At 46.7% G+C, this 19,011-nt stretch overlaps 1 protein-coding gene across 2 annotated transcripts in view; it reads left to right on the top strand.

The window, feature by feature from the left end:
- Positions 1 to 19,011, top strand: part of PAK5 (p21 (RAC1) activated kinase 5) — a 1,510,924-nt gene that overhangs the window by 982,119 nt on the left and 509,794 nt on the right. The gene's annotated exons all lie outside the window — the stretch shown is intronic.

Below are 19,011 nucleotides of genomic sequence, written 5' to 3'. Positions count from 1 at the left end.
CATGCTCTACAAATAGTGTTACTGAACACCCCATTTCTATACTTGAAGCTTTTTCAATTGTGAATGCAGCAGCAGCAGCAGAAGATTGCTCACTGGGGTAATTCCCTTTCATAACTGGATCTAAAATCCCACTATTTTAAGCCAATGGTTTATGTCCATGTGGTAATGTTGTTTTCTGTGTAAGCACTGCTGTCATCACTTCTCCATTTGAATGAGAAAATAAGTAAAATTCTTCATGATAATCTGGAATTCTCAAGACAGGGGCTGGCTGTACTGATTGCCTTTTTTAATTCTTCCAATCGTTCAGTCATCTTATCTGTCCATGTTATTTTACTCTTGCTCTCCTGTGCTTCTTTAGTCCTTTTAAAAGTGGTTGACTATAAATACTGTAATCCAAAACCCTAGGCCCTACATTAGTAACATAGGCCTACAAATTGTTGCATTTCTCTCATTGTTTTAGGTTCTGTAGTAATAATTGCCTCTGCTCTCTCAGGTGTCACTTTCCTCCCTTGGTGAGGAATCAACTGTCCTATATACAAGACATCTTCCTTGCAATAGTATAACTTCACTTTGTCCACCTTATACCCTTTCTCTGAGAGTATGGTCATATGCTTAACTGAATCTTCTGTGTATCTTTATGCTGTCTCACTACACACCAAAACGTCATCTACGTATTGAATTATTGCATTTACGAGCTGAACATTACCCAGGTCCATCTGGAGTACTCTGTTAAAGATTGAAGGGGACTCACAGTACCTCTGGGGCAAACAAGTATGTTTCAGGTGAATATTTCTATACAAACAGGAAGTCAAATCTTGTGAGTCTTCATTGAGGGGAATTCAAAAGAATGCATTCTTTAAATCTGTAGCTGTGAAATATCTGGCCTTAGATGGGATGTTGTCCAATATTGTCGCAGGATTTGGAACTAAAGGAAACTCAGCTTTGACTATAATGTTTAGGGGGCAAAGGTCCTATATGAATCTCCACAACCACCACGTTTATTTATTTTCTATTTGTGCCCATTTATATAGCACACCCAACCCTAAGGCATCTGGGCGCTGTTCTTGTGAAAGGTTTGGTTACAAGATGGTGGAATATCCAACATAGTTGCCTGGTTACACAGTTTACATAATGAATGAAGTATAGTTACAGTTTACGTCAGATTTAGGCGCAAGAAAGGAGGTCTTACAATCGTGTTTCGTAGGTGAAGAGGCAAGTTTTCAGTTGTTTGTGGTAGATCCAGAATGATTATTAAGCTCTTAGTTTGGCTGGGAACGTGTTCCAGAGTCTAGCCGCTAGGACGGGTACGCTACTCCCTCCGGCTTTCTGAAGTCTGAATCTAGGTGTAGAGAGTAAGTGACTGTGTGCAGACCGGGTGTGCCTATTGGATTGTGATCTTGAGATTTTGTCTGCTAGATAAGTGGGGGCTACTTCGTTTAAGCATTTCTGTGTCATGGTCAGGGTTTTTAATTCTATTCATTCTTGCACCAAAGGCCAGTGGTGGTTCATTTTAATCATGGAGATATAGGCACTTTTGGGTATATTAAGTGCTGCTCTAAGGGCATTATTTTGTATCAGCTCTAATTTTTTTATGTTGTACATTTTGGTGCCTGCATAGAGAGCGTTACAGTAGTCCAATCTTGACAGGATAAGCCCTCTGGCTAAGGCTATACAACTGTCAGTAGACAGGAAGGGTCTGCCGGCATCGATTACCTTGGCAGTGTAGGCTGTGGCTGAAGCTGTGGCATTTACTTGTTGTGAGAGTGTAAGTGCTGCGTCGAAGTAGGATCCTACGGTTTTTACTTCTTTCGAGACCTTTGTGATGTTGCTGTCGATATTAACAGCCTTGAAGGCATCATCCAATTTGTTTAGGCAGCATTGTGACCCTAGTAGGAGAAGTTTGATTTTGTCATCATTCAAACATAAACCATGATGGGACATCCAGGTTTGGATAGGTTGATAGATGGCGTTTAATGTAGCAAAGTCGACGTAGTAATGCACACCTAAGATTGGGATGAGGATTTGGGTGTCATCTGCATAGTTGGTGTAGGTGACACCCAGGTCATCCAGGTGGTTGAATAAGGGTTTAGTAAATATATTGTAAAGCATCGGCGAGACACAAGAGCCTTGTGGTACTGCACATGTGACAGGGCATGGCTCTGATGCTGCAGTTGGAGAAAAGCCTTTCATCGTTCTGTCTGTTAGGAAGGATTGTATCCATTGAATGGCATTGCATAAAAAGTGGGTGGATGAGGATAGGTGTTTGCATAGAATGTTGTGGTTGACCAGGTAAAATGCTGCAGACAGGTCGAGTAGGAGGAGTAAGGCTAATTTACCTTGGTCTTTGAGCTCATCCATTTGGATCTTCAGATCTAGCAGTGCTGTTTCCGTCTCTTGTCTAGGACGGAAACCGGATTGTCTGAGGCCGAGGAGGTTATTGACTTCCAGATAATTTTTTATCTGAAGGTAAGCTACGCTGTAGAAAGGGCACTGTTGTGATTGGGCGGTAGTTAGTCAGAATGTTCGGGTCAAGAGATGATTTGTTTAGTAATGGCAGTACCCATGCATTTTTAAGGTTGGTTGGGACCATACTATTTTTGAACGATGCATTGATAAGCCTAGTAATGAAAGGTGCCAAGTCAGTCCCACAGTCTTTGATGACTGCTGTGGGACATGGGTCACCCTGGCATCTCGAGGTTTTGAGGCCATTGTTGATTTGTAGTACTTCCACATTAGTGACAGCAGTGAATTCAAATTGGGAGATCATATTACCACTCTTAAGCGCAGAGGGAAGTGACGGTGGAGCCGTCAGTTGGATAGTTGATATTTTGCATTCTATTTTATTTGTGTTATTTTGACGGATAGGGCTTGCTGGATACTAGTGCACCAGTTAATGTCTTTGTTGCAGACTTTTCGTGGTGGATCAGTGGATTCTAATTCTCTCAGGATGGCAAAGAGTTCCTTCGTTCCTGATTTAGCATTAGTTATTCTGTTATAAGTAGCACTTTTTGTGTCTATGACAGCCTCTTTTTATGTTTTGGCGATGTCAACAAATTTTGTTTTCTTTAAGTCGTTAGGATCTTTTTTCCAAGAGGTTCCGGCTGCTCGCTTCTCATTACGTCGTGTTTTTAGCACAGGTGTGAACCAAGAGTTGATATGGGCTACTGGCTTGGCTTTGCACATGACTAGAGGAGCTAGGCTGTCAATGGTCGCCAGGACTGTCTGGTTGTAGTGTTATATCAAGGTAGAGGGATTGTCATTGCCTGTCAGGTCATGATCAAGAATAGGCTGCAGTAATGGGATAATGTTTGAAGCTTTAATGTTGCGTTTGTTTCTGGATAGGGTGGCTGGGGCGACTTTTGGGTGGTGGGTGTGCCCTGCTATTTGGGGTATGTTGGAGGTAATAATGTGGGGGTCTGACCATGGACATTGTGTGTTGGAAGTTATGACCACGTGTCAGTTGAGGCCCGCTATCCAGTCCAGGGTCCGGTCCTTGATATGTGTGAGATTTTTAATACGATGTGTGAGGCCTAGAACCAAGATAGTGAAGTCTCCCATGAGGAGTGTTTGGGTTTTAGGTTTGGTGTTAGTTGTCAGCAACTGGGATACATAGTCTTCAAATGAAAGTAGTTGACCAGGTGGTCTGTTAATCAAGTGAATGTTGAGTGAAGCTGTAGGTGACCTAATCGGTTTCACTAAAAGAGATTCGTCCCAAAGGGAAAGTTGTATTAGGGATTTCACGAATGTTGATTGCATTTTTGGCTATTATAGCTACACCTCCTCCTTTGGCAGTTAGTCTATCAGTTCGAAAATTATTGTAACTCTCTGGGATAGCTAGAATGAGGGCCGGACCTGAGGCCACAAGATATCCAGGTCTCTGTAATGACAATAAAGTCTAGATTTTTCATCTTAATTATATCTGCAATGTCTAGGGCATGTGCTTGTAAGGACCTCACATTTATGAGAGCTCCCAGGATCTCAAGATGTTTTTTTATTGCTATTGTTAAGTGTTTAAGAACTAGTATGTAAGCTATGTGGGGGGGGAATTGACTGCAGGGAGACTAGGTTTAGATATGCATTTTTTCTCCATAGCTGTGAGATCGACACTAGCCAATGTGTTGGTAATGTGTGGTTTAGCCGTTCTGACCCTGAGGTAGAAGGTTCTTTAAGTGAGTAGAGTGTTTCTTCTGTGTATGTTATGGGGGTGGGTGGCAGGGGACAGTCTACTGGACGTGGTCCTACAGGAAAGTGTGAAATTCCTAATGCTCAGTAAGCATTGCTGAAGGCGAGCTGCCATCTGTCAGGTGGTAGGTACAGCCGTAGTGTTGGAGACGTTGGACGGTGAACTCCTAAACTGGAGATTGCTGGCAGATGGTGTATCAAGTGAACAGAGGAAACAAGTGGGAGGGATAGACCTGGAGTCTGGGAGTGTGCTATGTGGATCAGATTGTTATTCCCAGAAGGCTTGAGAGTAGACATAACTGTCACATGTTTATGGTGGTGCATGATGCTGTCGTGGTATGCAGCTACTAACTAGCTAGAGATGGTAGGTGTAGAATGGTGTAGAATGGTGTGAGCCTCCGTTGGCGTGCGATTTATTTCAGACAAGGTATGCAGTACTGTGTTAGGAGTTAGTTTGCAGAGTTGGATAACCTAGCTGCCTGGGCAAAATGTAAATTGTGACACTCCGGGTCCTTAATCATACCTGCCTACACTTCTTGTTTTCCACGCGGGCTAGTCTTGCTCATTTGTCTCCGTCCTGGTAGTGCTCTTAATCTCCTTACATAAGGCAGGGATACATCCCCTGCACTGTCTCAACACTGGATTCTTTTGAAAATCTTCATGCATTCTCCCTTCGCGCCCTTTCGTTTTCTTCCCTTTCTTCATATGACATTATTATGCCCCAGCTTGTATGACTATTATCTTTTTCCGCATCATCAAGATCTAATCCGCTTACGAGACAGTGTTCTGTGCTCGTCTGTTATTACTTCATCTGACCTATCTCCCGTTTCCCTTGAAAGAGGTCCTATATTCTTTTGGGTTTTATACCCTTCTTTATCCCTCATTTGCCTGTATAAATCCCCAATTCTTTTCTCTACATTTTCTGTTTCATGCTCATCGGCCCATGTTGATATTATTGATATCCTTTGCAGCTCCCTGCGGGGCTGTTGAGACCCTCTTTCTTTGTTGTGACCCTCTCTCTTCCTCAAGTCGTTCTTGTGCTTCATTCGGTACTTTACCTCTATGACATATATACTGTCTTGTCATCTTTTAGTTCCCTAGTTCTGTTAATTTCTTCTTCCCTTTTCCTCATCTCCATAAATTCATCTCCCTCTCACCGTCTTTGCAGCCTATTTACTTTCATTCGTTGTGCTTCTACCTCCTCTTGTTTCTTCTCTTCTAATCTCTCCTTTTCTTTCCTCGCCTCGTACCTTCTTTGTTCTTCCCTTCACTTACTTTCTCTTTCCTTCTCTTCCTTGTATGCTTTCTTTTCTTCCTTTTCTTTCTTTTCCTGCTCTTCTGTTTCTTCTGTTTCTCGAACCCCATGAATGCCCTTGTCGTCTAACTTAAATATTTGTTCTCCCATCCAATCATTCTGTACTATTGTTATTCCAGTAGCTTTGTCCTTTATTTTCTTCTGTTTCCTTGCCACTTCCTCCATCTCCATCTTTCTATCCTGTCTGTCCTATCTCTCATCACGCTGTTTACTTTCCTTGTGTCGCGATATATTTGCGTTCTCTGCTTTTGCTCTCGTCCGCATTGTCGTCACTGTTATAAACCGGGGGCTCGTATGTCAGATTAACATACCCTACTGCTGCTTATAATTCCTTTAAGGGATAAAATCCTTTCTTCTCTGTATCTCGGCTATTATTTTCAGGAGGGGAAAGGGGAGCCGAAGGCGTTACATCCTCCCCTTTATGCTGGCTAAGCATCCGCTCCTTCTCAGCTGCATCTTCTTTCTCACTCTGGTACATTTTCCATAACTCGAAAATAGGCAACTTCTTTCCCTTATATGTAGCATGCAAATATGTAATCATATGTTGCAGTACTGTTTTTGACAAGGAACCGTCTTCAGGCCATGGAATGCTGTCTTATCGGCCGTATCTCAAACCAAATCTGAATGATACTTCCTTATCTTAGCTGTATATTTTGGTAGTGTTCTGCATAAGTGTAGAAGAGGAGTGTCCCCAGGATAAGTCATTCTCGACTGTTTATACTTTTTTTAAAAACTTTTATTTTTGAAGGCAGAGGTGAATAGCTTACACACACATCAGAGCAGCCAGGAGTAGCAAAATACATATTCGACTGAATACAGTGGTACATATGAAGGATAACACAATGGAAGTTATGGGTGTGGCAACACAAAAACTTTCAGAGCTGTGGCACTTTACAAAGATGATTGCGATGAGCTGTCTCCAGAGGAGGGTGTGTCTAGGCTATTAAGATAGCTGTTAAAGGGGGTCCAGATGTTTTTAGGCCGGGAGTGGGCCGGAAGGGTAGAGAGGTACTCCTCCTCACAGTTCCGAGACCATGTCAATAAGTTCAGCCATTTCTGAAAAGTAGGGGGGGGTGGTCTTCCAGCTCTGCAATACACATTTATTGGCAATTAGAAAGCTTACATTTAAAAAATTAGCGGCCCCTCTGGCTCCCTCAGCCCCCCACACCCCAAACAGCACCCCCAGTGGGTCAGGGTCAGGATCTCGTCCCAGAATGCAGCTAGCCTCGGGCAGGTCCAGAACATGTGCAGATGGCCCGCATCCTCTGCACTGCAGCGAGGACAAAGCCTTGGGTCGGAGTGAGCAAATCTGGAGATCTTGCGTGGGGTATAATATAACCTGTTCAACAGTTTGTACTGAATGGTACGGTAGCGGAAGTTCAGAGAAACTCTATTAGTGTGGGAGCACATTTTTGTCCACAGTTGGTCGGTGAGTTCCAACTCCAGTTTGGACGCCCAGTCGTCCCGGGCCCCAGAAGACTGTGGTGAAGAAGAGGTTAGGAGGAGTTTATATAATGAGGATACTACCCTGTGGGCCCCACCCAAGTTGGCGATGTAGGAGATTCTGGGGGAATCGGGGGGTTCAGCGGGAAACCCAGGCCAGGCATCGCGGAAGGCAGTGCAGAGCCTGTAAAATTGTAGAAGCTCCAAAGGTGACCCCGAGTGGCCCGGCTTCCAGGTGTGCGGTGTGAATTGCCCATCTGGATAGAAATCAGTCAGGGCTATGTATCCCAGGGACTGCTAGTGTCGTGCCAGGGCCATGTCATTTGTGGGTTCCAGCCCGGGGAAATTCCAGGCGTGGAGCCATTTTTAGTACGGGTGTTCCTCGGCAACAGTGGGGAATATCTGTCCCCAGGCCTGCACAGTGGTCTGAACCGGGTCAATAGGTGAGTCCGGCTCGTATCGGCGATGTAATATTAAGGACATTATGTTGGTATTAGATGCCGTGGGGGCCTCCAGCTTGACATAGGGGTGTGGGGGGGGGTCCGGGGTACCAGTAGGAAGCAAATTGCGCCTGCGCTGCGATCCAGTACTGCAGCATGTCAGGGGCAGTGAAACCGCCTTTTTCGTAGGGAAGTGTCATAGCAAGCCATTTTTTGCGCACTGCCCCTGAGTGCCACAGGAATTGAGCGCACAGTTTGTGGAGGTCTGCAAAGTATTTCTTACCAGGCCAGACAGGGACATTTGTGAATATATACAGCAGCTTAGGAAGTAGTATCATTTTTACCAGTGACAGTCTCCCTGCTAAGGACAGCGGGAGAGGGCGCCAGCGTGTTATTTTAGATTCAGCCTGTTCTGCAGCGGCCAAGTAGTTGTCAGCCAGGAGAGTGTTTTTGGTCAGGGACACCTGGATTCCCAAATATTTGATCCTGTCGGGGGACCAACGGAGTGGGTACTTGGTATCGGGGCGCGCTGTGGAGCTCGTGATAGGGAAGAGTTCAGATTTGGCATAATTGATTGTGAAACTGGAATAAGTACTGATGCGGGTGATGTCACGCAGGATAGGGTCTAGGTGGATATCGGGGTATCTGACGAACAAAAGCACGTCGTCCTCATAGAGTGAGATTATTTCGGGGACCCCCTGTAGCCGTATCCCTTTACGTGAGTGGTGTTCCCTAACATAGTCCGCCATGGGCTCGATAGCCAGGGCAAATAGTATCGGGGAGAACGGGCAACCCTGACGAGTGCCTCTGAAGAGAGGGAACAGATCTGAAGTTTGGGAGTTGACACGGACCCTGGCAACTGGGGAGATGTACAGTAACTTAATATATGCGATCATCCTGGGTCCTATGCCCATGGTTTCAAGGACCATCCACATGTACTTCCAAGACACCATGTCGAAGGCCTTCTGGGCGTCCAAGGTGACCTGACCGCACTCACACCCTGATCGATTCGTACCATGATGTTGAGAAGCTTTCTGATATTGTGGGAAGTAGATCTCCTGGGAATAAAGCCGGACTGGTCATCATGCATCATGTAGGACATGACAGGCAGGAAGCGGTTGGCGATCACCTTAGCGAATATCTTAGTATCCAAGTTCATCAATGAGAGGGGCCGGTAGGATCCACACTCATTGTTAGGCTTACCAGGCTTGAGCAGGACCGTGAAGACGGCCTCACGGAGTGTCGGGGGAAGGGATCCTAGCCGGAGTGACTCATTCCACAACTGGAGCAGCTCAGGGGCCAATATAGCCACGTGCTCCTGATAAAATTCAGCTGTTAACCCATCGGGACCTGGGGCCTTGCCTTTAGGGAGACCGGATATTGCCTCCACTATTTCATTCAGAGTGATAGGGGAATCCAATTGGTCCCTAGTAGCGTGGGAGACTATGGTGGTGGGTATCTGATCCAGGAGCTCCCGCATCTGGGAGTCGCTATGTTCGGTGTGCTGGGAGTATAATTCCGAGTAGAAGCCTGTAAGGACCTCAAGGATTTGCTGGTCGGACCACTGTATAACCCCCTGACTGTCCTTGACACAGGTTATTTGGGCTCGGCCCCATTCCCCCCTTGCCAGGTCTACCACCCTCGCCGTATTTACGTGCTGCCTGTGGACGACTAAAGTACTGGACTTCCCTAGAGGCCTGTTCATTAAAGGTTTTGAGCTCCTCACTGATCTAAGAGAGGATACATGGGTCGATCGAGGCCGGGTGGGCACGTTCCAGGTCACGTAGTTTAGTTTCGGAGCGGGATAGGGCGGCTCTTATGGATTTAAGGACTCCCGACTCTCTAGAGATGGACGCCCCCCTGATAAAGTCTTTGAACGCGTCCCAGCGGACCCCAAAGGTAGTAGACTGAGACAAATTGTGTTCAAAATAAGTCTGAATGTCGGTGAGGATGTCCGCCTTGAAAACAATGTCCCGCAGAGCGGATGATTTGAATCGCCATGTGTTGATAGTAGAGACCGGTGTCCCCAGTTCCAGGGTTACCAAGATCGGCGAATGGTCGGACAGTGTGCGCGCAAGTATCCGCGCTTCCACTACCCTGCCCATCATGGGGCCGGACAACATAAACATGTCGATCCTGGAGGAGCTGTCGTGGGCTGATGAGTAGTACGTAAACTTGCGTACTTGCGGGTGTAGGGCCGTCCATACGTCGTGGATGTCAAGTGTCGCGCTGTGGGTCAGCAACCTGCGCGCTTCACCAGACCCGGGTCTAGGGGCTGTACCAGTCCTGTCCATCGCGGTGTCCAATATAAAGTTCATGACCCCTCCCCCAGATGATCTGCACCCCGACATATCCCAGTAATATGGATACCACCTGGTCAACAAATTTGGGAGAATCGACGTTGGGGCCGTAGGTATTCACTAGCAAGTAATCCCTGTTGGCTATGGCGCAATGTAGCACAGTGTACCTCTCCTCGGAATCTATATCGCTCTTGTGGAGGACAAACTTGAGCGATTTATGGATCATCGTCACCACTCCTCTAGCCCGCATGGAGTATGAGGTGAAATATCTGTGTGGACCCCATGTCGGAGCAATACTTTTGGTCAGGGGGCCTGTTGAGTGAGTCTCCTGTAGTCTCCTGCAGAAGCAGAATTTTACACCCGTGTCTGTTGGCGTATGCCATGATTTTACGAGCCTTGGTGTAGTTGCATAGGCCCCGCACATTCCAGGAAATTGCCATTACCGGCATGTCAGTGATTCAAGTAACATCCCACCACTGTTGTCGTAGAGTGAATCGCGGGCGGAGGCCACCCCCACAGGGGCCCCCCGATGCACTGTGGTCTGCCAAACCACCTCTGCCATTTTCCCCCATAACACACAACAAACCCATTCCACCGCCCTCCCGCCCCACCCCTCCCACCCTCACTGCCCACCCCCAACTTGCAGTGTGACCCCACCCCTCCCAACATAAGTGCCAACATTTCTCCAGGCCCAGGCGGCTTCAGTTAAGTCAATGCCACCATTCCCCCGTAGGTCGGCGGCCAGCACCCAACGTGGGCGTGCCCCTTCCACGGTCCAATCTGGGCCCAGCAGTAGTGGCAACCAAACAAAACTAAACAGAATCATTGCAAATGCAGTGAGGTGCGTTGTTGCCGTGTGGTCGGCTTTTTGGACATCAAAGACGGACAGCGGATGCTGTCCACAGCAGGTTTCTGCAGTGGGCGGATCCAGGGTTTGGCCCCCGGAGCGAACATGAGTACATAAGGAAAAGGATGCAGATGTAGGAGAGTTCAATGCAAGCGGTGGTCATGAGCATCAAGAAGAACGGGTTACACCCAATCCGGAGCACAGGTGGTGGCCGGCCGCCTGCAGCAGGGAGGCATCATTACTGGGTAAAGAACAGCGTTGCCATGGTCGCGTTGTGAATCTAGGATCACCAGATAGTATGGGCATCTTCGAGCAGGGTGATCTGAGGTTATATGGCGTCGGCGGGGTCGTCCCTTGGATTGTGTAGTGGTATTTCCGACTCGATGAATTTCACCGCCTCGTCGGGGACCGTAAAGAAGTAGAGTTTTCCGTTGTGGGTGAGTTTAAGTCGAGCAGGGAATAGGATGGCATATGGGACATTGCGCTCCCTAAGTAGTTTTTTGACACCGAGGAATTGGCGTCCCTCCTGTTGAACCGCGACTGAGAAGTCGGGAAAAATCCTGATGGTGTTGGTCTCTAAGCGCAAGTCCCCTTTCTCCCGTGCCAGGCGGAGGATGAGGTCTCTGTCCCGGTAGTTTAGAATCCTGGCGATGATGAGTCTCGGGATGTCGCCCGGCTTGGGACGAGGGGATAAAGCACGGTGGGCGCACTCGACTGTAAAATACGGTGACAGAGCCAGGAGATCTTTGAGTAGGATCTCGACCGCGTCCTCCATGTGCCCCTTGAGTGCGTTCTCGGGAACGCCAATAATGCGTAGATTATTTCTGCGGGACTCCAAATCGTCACACTTGGCTTTCACTGCTCTCATGTCTCGTGACAGGGATGCAACAGTGGTCTGCAATGTGTGTATTTCATTCTCATTTGTAGAGATCCTGCTTTCAGCCTCTGTAATTCTGGTCCCGGCTTGGTCTACACATGTCCTGAGCGAGGCGACATTAGCAATTGTCATCCAGTTTCTCGTGGAAGGAGGCAAAGTTTTTAGCCATTGATTCCATGAGGGTGGTAAGGTCCGGTCCCGATGCTCCAGGGTGGGAGTCAGCCTCAGATTCCTCTTGTAGGGGTGGCGGAGGACTTGCATCAGCCCTCGAGACGGCTCTCGCAAATGTAGCCATGGCTCCCCCCTTGGCGCTCCCCCTCTGCTTATTCGGCATACTTAGATGGCGGTGGATGTGAGGACAGACTGCGGGCAGCGCCAGTGGAGAAGGCAGATGATGAGGGCTACAAGGATCCGGCCAGTCCCAAAGTGGTGATTCCACACCCGCCAGGCCCCCGCTGTAGCAGAGGCGGATGACACCAATAGCCGGGTGAGGTGGAGGCGGACCGGAGCCCAGCGTGCAAAAGCTGCCTACTCCCAGGGATGGATGCTAGGCGGTAGCGCTAAAGAGGCCACGGCACCCTTAATGCAGATGTCAGGAATGCGTGGCCCCCAGGTGAGGCGGAGACCGAGTGATGTCCAGGCGGGACCTGGGGGGGGGCGGGAGGTCAGGGCCCACCCCCGCTCCTCAGGAGAGTCAGCTGTAAATATGGGGTGTACAGAGGGAAGGATCCAGTGTCCAGACCATGCGGCCCTTCTCCAGGTGACACGGGCCTGCACTGGCCCCCAGCGCAGCCAGGCAGCCCAGATGACAAGTCCCTGGGCAGTCCACGAGCACAGCGTATATAAATGCCCTTTAACAGTCTGAGTGGCCTGCAGTCCAAATAGCGCGGTCACGGCCGCGTATACCATGTGTCCTCCCGCTCTCCTCACCTGGAAGCAGTTGGAGCCTCAGACACGGCCCAGCGCTCATGCGGCTTGTTGCTACGCCAGCGCTCCGGCTCATGGGGATTACCCGCGGCGCCCACACACGCAGGGGCTCCGGCTCCAAGAGGAGAGGTGGGGGCGGGAGGGGGATGGAGCGGCCGCGCTCTGGCGCAGGGCCAGCCCCAGCTGCACACCCCGGCTGTGCCGCCAGCAACTACTCGCAGACGGCCGCGGCCCCCCGCAGCAGTGCTGGGGCTCGGCCCGCTCGCCCGGGGCCGATGGACGTGCGCCCCAGGCGTCTCGGCTCCACCGGACCAAGGGCGCGGCCTCGTAGGTCCCAGCGCCGCGGCACAGCAGGCACACGGGCCCCGGGGCAGCTGCACTAGACCAGGCCACCACAGGCACCGGTGCCACAGGGAGGCCCCCAGTGGACAGAACAACGGCAAACTCGCAGGATAGCTGCAGTAGGTGATCTCCAGCAACGTCACCCGGTGGCGGCCCTCAAAGAAGCCGAATTGTGCAGATGTTGGCAGATTTTCTTCCGAACCACACAGATCTTATTAGCTAGGCAGCCATCTTGGGCTGCTCAACAGCGCCACCCCTCGACTGTTTATACTTACCCGACCTTTTATTCTTCTTTTTATTTGATCAAATATACTGCAATGATCAATTTGAGCAGACAACATCACTCGTTGCTTATTATTCGAAAATCCAAATATTTTAACCACTTTTAAAATCTATGCAATGATGTTCTTTTTGTTCCTTTATTTACAATTTCTATCAATGTTTAGTATTTCCTTGTTTTATCGTTGATATTTTAAGAATCTCTTCTTTATTTATTTGTGTTTCCTTTGATTTTTATCCTCCAAATTGACGTCAGTCTTTTGAATAAAACATCTAATAATCACTTTAATTTCTTACTATCGTTTTATATCTATTAATCTTAACACAACAAAGGTTTTATACTCACATATTATACCCCATACTAAATAACCAAAGGAAGGTATCTAAAAGAGTGTCAGATGGTAATCCCTGATCAATATAACTTGGGTAAATCTTGAACAAATGACAGACCACCCCCAAAAACATGTGTTCATCAAGAATGATTATCATTTTTATTACAAAACATATTACTATCATTTCTACACAGTAATGATATCCCAAAATACAAAAATGCATACATAAAACCTAAGCCCATTATTGGGCTAATAACATAACGTGTCAATAGTACGAGTGGGTTACATCAAACTGAAGTGACATTCGAAAACATGTTTGTTTTATGTATTTTTGTGTAATTATGAAGATATTATTGAATTGCTTCTTAGGTTTTATGTATGCATTTTATTATTTTAGGCTATCATTACTGTGTATGAATGATAGTAATAATGTTTGTTATAGCATTGATAATCATTATTGATGAACGGGTGTTTTTGGGGGAAGTATGTCATTTGTTCAAGACTACCCAAAGTTTTATTGATGTGGGATTACCATCCGACACTCTTTTAAATACCTTCCTTTGGTTGTTTAGTACTTCGTTTTTCCAACAAAGTTGGAACGTTGTTTACCCCCTTGTGGGTTCAGCCGATGTGAGATAGATATATTACCCTATACACATGTGCACTTTAATACATTTTCCTGCGTAAGCCTTCCTTTACTACCTTTAATAAATGTATCTCATCTGATATTTTACTCCATCTTGGAGTTTGATACGCTATCTTCTTACTGGCCCTGCCTCAGGAATCCTTAACACCCCTATTTGGAGTCTTTTTAGTGCGTACACTTCTGCCCCCTTGGAACCAGGGTATCTATTGCTCTACTTTATAATCTCAAAACATCCTGTTACTTTTACACATTTTATTTACAGCACAATCCCACCCCCTATTTTTATCATCTTCAATGTTCTCCTTACATCCGCTGCTCACATCGAGTTCCTCGGCATTGACTCTTCCTCAACCGACCAGTTGTTTGCCTTCACGGGCACCTGCGGGCACCAGACTGGAATTTCATCAGAGGGACCTGTCAACCTTATCTTCATACACGTGTTTTGTTATGTGTCGTTTTCTACGGGAAGCTCTGCGGTCTTCTGGCTAATGGGGGAAGCAGCCAAAAGTCAGAAGATCTGGATCTGGGACTTGGTTGATTAGACCTGAACCATCCTCACTGCTACCCAAATTTGCTCTAGCACCTTGAAGCGACTCTTGTGCTAGATGGAATTACCAATAAAGATCTCAGACCAAATAACCGGACAGACTCAGAAAATATGGCAAATTACAGTTCAATAAAGCAGGGCAAACTGGTGACCAACGGATTGATGCTCGCACACTCACACACAAACTTGATTATACTGAGGTTATATACCCCAACAAGCGTCATCTATGATGTCATCCTACGTGGCAAAGTGCAAAACCTATTTGAAGGGACGGGTTGGTTAAGGGATCATATGTGCCTATGTCAACGATAGGGGTTAGTACTTCATTGGCTGCCCCTTATCTGTAGGACACGCGTCATTCTACCTCTAAATACATATAATACTGATTATAGCAGAGTAAATGGCAGCAGACTGGTCTTTGCACCATTGTATAGCACGTTGCCCCATAGACCCTCTGATTGGTTGGCATGCTCACCCAACCTTGGATTTTTGGCTCGTTAGCAGCACGTAAGCAAAACGCAACCCAGGTGCTCGAGTCATGTCAGATTACTTCCCACTTTGCCAATTAGTCCATCATTTCTCATCAGTCCAACCATAAGCCAAGGTTTCTCATCTGTAGTTGAACTTCTAGCCTGTTCTCTGTTCTGGGACATTCGAGGGAGTGCAAGCACATCACTACCTTCATCAGAAGCTTAATGAATAGCATTTATTTTCGACTTCTGAATCACGTGTGAAGAGACCGCACATTTGTCCATTTCGACCTCTTATTTACTGCTATTTGATTTACTTATACTGGGTGTTTTAGTTCCTCTTGGCCTCTAGAGACTTGCTCACTCAATCGTGTATAGACCTTATTCACTGTTAATTGTCCAATACTTGGCTCTTGCAACAAAGAGAAATATGTTTTATGTACATGGCTTATCCATCTGCCTCCCTTTGTGCCTTGCAATTATTGCTTAAAAAAGCACCCTGGATCCCAGGCCAACATAGACTCCTCTTTATTCTGCACACAAAGCTATTTCTCCAACGTCTCCTGACTGCATCCCTGATTTGTTTCTGAGGTAGCTGGGTTGAGTCTTAACATGAGCCGATGCCTATCTTCCTATCATGGCCGTCCTAGCCACGTTATATGTTCCTCCTTAGCAAGCTGCTATATGTCTTATCTACCTTGTGTTACTGCATATTTACACTTATTGGTCAGCAAGGTACTTTATCTTCTTTGTATATATGATTACTTTATCATTTTGTACTTGTTTCTCTTGTCACTGCAGTTACATCGTCATTCTTAATTATTTTTATATCAGTTCTATATGTCCTCGTTTATCTTCTTCATAACATCACTCTGCCCTCGTCAGATTTCACTCAGCACTACATGATGTGCAATGGTGCATGCCGACGTCCTTCCACTCTTTCAGTATGAGGGTACATTCGGTATGGTTGCTTGAGTGCATATCATTTCTCATGCACTCAATGTAGTATAGGGACAATACATGGGGTCCCACATGGAGCTCTTCTCCTGCTGTTCCAATATGATGGCAGTGAGGGGGCGGGAGCTAGGGAAAACGCATCCACCTGCTCCTCTACAGTATTAGTCACTTGAAGTCTGTTTCAATATTTCCATTTCTGGACCCTACTTTTGTAACTCCGCTAAAACTAAGAACAGAGTTGTTATTTTCCCTCATTAGCATCAAGCCTCAATCAAGCTGTTGTGTCTGGACACTCCATATCCGTTCATTTAAAACTATCTCCTGCTCTATCTGATCCATCTGGTTCTCAGCAATTTCATCAAGTAGATAACTACTTTCCTTCTTTTGTAAAGCATATAGTTCCTACTAATACATTCCGTCCCTTTAAATAATTTTGGCACTTCTAATCCCTTATTCACACCCCTAAAATGGGCTCTCCTATAATATATTTACTCTCTTCTGTGTCATGCTATTGATGTCCTTGACTTTATTTTAGAGCAGATCCTTGACTTTCTTGACATTTTTGAGAGTTTGCTACAAGGGTCTTCTAGACCAGCTTTGCCTCAGCACTACTAGAGCGCTATACAATGTATTCATCCAACAGGACCCAAAGTAGGGGCAGGGGGGCTCACATATTTAGAAGTTCTTTGAGACTCACACAGAAGTCTTTCTCCCTCTCAACCTGGCTCCCTCATGGCTCCCACCTTTGTTCTGTCTGAAGTTTGTGGATGAACATGCCCACTGTCCACCTGTTGGCTTCCTGTGTTGATCAAGTGTCAACTATAACTGCACACAGACAGCATGCTGCTCTAACCTGCGGTCTTCATAGCATCCCTGTCTAGGACCACAGTCCCAGCATGTGGACCCCCAAGGCACCCCTTCACATTAAAGCCTTGTTGTTCCTTATTCTAGGGGTTCAGGAAACATAGGAGTTGACTGGGCTAGCTGATGCAGAAAGAAGAGGCTCTGCGGATCATGCACTTCCTGCTTTCAGGGCCAGAACCAGAGAGTGGATAGCCTTTCCTGGCTGACAGAGTCTCTGGTACCCTCTCCCCATGCTTGCCACATGTTACATCCTCACATCACGCAGAGGTGGGATAGGACACCCTTTTGACCTCACCTGCAGTGATTTCTGGTTGTCTGGATCATTTCCATGCATGTCCATGACCTAGCTGGGGGTGGGGGGGCCAGTGTGTTGTACTGTTTGTCCTACCAGTGCTGAGAGGAGCCATGGCCTACTTGAAATCTCAACCGTGAACGAAAACAGACAGAAAAGCAGTTTTGACCACACCGTGGCAGTGGGAAAACATTAGCAAGGAAAGCCTTTCCAGTTAAGCCTGGGCCTTGTTCAGTTTTGAGGAGGTGCTGATGAACCATGCATTATTCTTTGCTAACGGGCCTCGAAGAGGCCTGGAACCTTTGGCCCCACTCCCAAGGAAGCTAGGCCTGCCAACCTGGTGTCTGTTAATAAGAAATTATCTTTCTAAGTTGGCCCGCATGCCGCAGTTCATGTTGCCTAATAGGCAAACCATTGTCTGATATCATTACGCCTTCTGCTTTTGGATGAATTTTCTTGCCAGTGTCAAGGCCTTGTTCGCTATGTCAATGATCAACCCAATCCCCTTTAAGGGATCCTTGTGAGGTTTATACAGTAAGCTCAAGATCCTTGAGTGGATCTCTTGCGCTTCCTGCAATTTGCACTCAACTGTCAGCCTCAGACATTAAGATGTGAGGCTATCCTTTACCTCTTTACTCAATCTGTGGCACAAGTATTCTACCAATGTAGGTCGAGGGATCTATTCAGTAAATTTTGGGGACAGGACAGTGTCCAGGTTCAACATGGCATCCTCCAATTTTGACTGTTGAAATGCTAAGGGCTGATCCAAAGGATCTATGAAACCTTATTAGGGTGCTGTGTACCCATCAGCATTATATTATGTTATGTTATATTAGGACGTTTGGATACTGTGCCAATCACCACCATGGTGGTCTTGTAGCAGTGGAGCTTTCTTTGAACGGATGGTGTGGACCACTGAAATGGGTGAACCGGACTGTGGTCTGTTGACAGAGGAGGTGGTAGAAGGGGATTATTTTAGATAGTTGGAAGGTGTGGCAGTCATCTTCAGCATCAGAATGGAAGTCTGCTTCATCTTCAGGTGAAGAGGGACATGGAACAGAGATGTATCTGTGCTATTGATCTTCCTCTGCCTCTGAGCCAGACAGTCTGGTGCTTGAACCTGGACAATCAGTCAGGAAAGTATTTCTGAGCATTTCAAATGTGAAATCAGCAGCTGGAAGGGAGTCCTTCCAATGCAGAATTGCACTTGGGGCATTGAGGATTTGGTAATTTTCTGTTTGATAGGTCTTCCCCATGCCTTGTCTTTGTGTGAGGACTGGCAGCAGCTGTGATCAGCCTTTTTGGCACAAAGTCTTGACGTCAGCCAGGATCGATGTGTCCAGGAGACATGCACATCCATGGGTGCTAGGTTTTCCTGTATGAGACCTAGCGCTTCATATACCACCCTGTTCACAGTGTTATGTTCTGAGCTATCCAGTACCCACTTGAACTGCAGGCAGGTTGCTGTTAGTATAGTCAAACTAGCCTGCCTCTAACTTGTTCCACTCCTGTTACAAGACATTAATTGATGATTGCAAGAACAGAGAGCAAGTCATACAGACCATACATGTCTAAAGCAGTTTGATGAGTGAGAAACTTAACTTCTGTTCGAGCCAATTTGTCCAAAGATCATCAGTAACCCATTCAAATGATGCCTAGAAGACTTTTTAAAAAGGCACTGAAACTGTCAAAAGTACACATTTGACCGCCAGAGAATCACTCTCGAGCTCTTAACTCGTGCTGTCTCTTTTTATTTTAAATAATAACTATCCAGAGAGTTGTAAAGCCTCATGGAAATGATATGCTAGTTTATTTATATAGCGCCTATAAGCAATGTGTTTCAAAGCTCTTCAAGGCAAGGGAGGGAACAAGGGAAAATACAATGACATTCTTACAGGCCATAAACAGTAAGGATGTGAAATTAACTATGGTACTCGCCCTGACGACATTT

The sequence above is a fragment of the Ambystoma mexicanum genome, chromosome 4q (genome assembly GCF_040938575.1).
Source record: "Ambystoma mexicanum isolate Mex_15411 chromosome 4q, UKY_AmexF1_1, whole genome shotgun sequence".
Classification (NCBI taxonomy): Eukaryota; Metazoa; Chordata; class Amphibia; order Caudata; family Ambystomatidae; genus Ambystoma; species Ambystoma mexicanum.
The sequence above is the reverse complement of the archived record's forward strand: the minus strand, read 5'-3'. Positions and strand labels throughout refer to the sequence as shown.